Source organism: Octopus bimaculoides, chromosome 11 (assembly GCF_001194135.2).
Source record: "Octopus bimaculoides isolate UCB-OBI-ISO-001 chromosome 11, ASM119413v2, whole genome shotgun sequence".
NCBI classification, from domain to species: domain Eukaryota; kingdom Metazoa; phylum Mollusca; class Cephalopoda; order Octopoda; family Octopodidae; genus Octopus; species Octopus bimaculoides.
The window spans coordinates 8,552,618-8,553,926 of NC_068991.1; positions in this window are offsets into that span (position 1 = coordinate 8,552,618).

Genomic DNA, 1,309 nt, shown 5'->3' on the forward strand with positions numbered 1-1,309 from the left:
ATATATATATATATACATACATGCATATATATATATACATACATGCATATATATATATGTATACATACATGCATATATATATATGTATACATACATGCATATATATATATATATATATATATGTATGTATATATATATATATATATGTATATGTATATGTATGTGTATATGTATGTACAGACACGCACAGACACACACATACACGCATGTGCATGCTAGTGTTGAGTGCTCTTTTCTTTCGTTTGTGTACTTACTTGTGTCTGTGTGTTTGCAGAGAGAGGGAAATGTTTCTGCAAATGAATAGCTTTCTACATATTCAGGTTTGTATGTGCAAGTGATTGGAGGGGGGTGGTTTGCATAGCGATTGTAAAGGAACTTTTACCAGAACTAAGCGATATAGGTACAATAAATACAATGTATAAAGAATACTTTAGAAAGCCAGTTGGATCATACAAAATAATAATAATAATAATAACGATAATAATAATAGTAGCAGTAATAGTAGTAGGACTAGTAGTAGTAGTAGTAGTAGTAGCAGTAGTTGTAATGATAATAATATTTCATCTAGACACAACACTTCAGATTTAGACTCAGATGTAAGCAGTAATAGAAATTTTGGCGTTCATACCTTTCTTCTTGAGGGCATTAGCAACGCAAGCAAAGCAGAGCAATTTCAATGAGATAGAAATGAAAATTAAAAAAAAGAATAATTAAAAAAAAATCAATTCACATGCTAGTCTCTGCGTAATGGGACTAGCATCACCACCTCACCCCACCCCACCATGCCACAACGTTGACAAATACAATAATAATAATGATAATAATAATAATAATAATAATAATAATAATAATAATAATAATAATAATCCTTTCTACAGAAGGCACAAGGCCTTGAAATTTTGGGGGAGGGGACTAGTCGATCATATCAACCCCAGCGTTTCACTGGTACTTAATTTATCAACCCCAAAAGGATGAAAGGCAAAGTTGACCTTGGTGGAATTTGAACTCAGAACGTAAAGATGGATGAAATGCTGCTAAGCATTTCGCCTGGCGTGCTAACAGTTCTGCCAGCCTGCCACCATAACCCTTTCGTTACCAAGCTGGCTGAAACCGGCTCTGTAGTACAAATGTCTTGTTTTCATAAGTTTTGAATTAAAATCTTCCACCAAACCTTAGTCACAATTTATATTCCTAACACTAGCTGAATGATAACTAAGTTGTTTGACTAAATTCTTTGTTATATTTAAAGTAATTGAAAGAAACACAGAGCATCTCAAAATAAATATGGTAAAGAAAGGGTTAATAATAA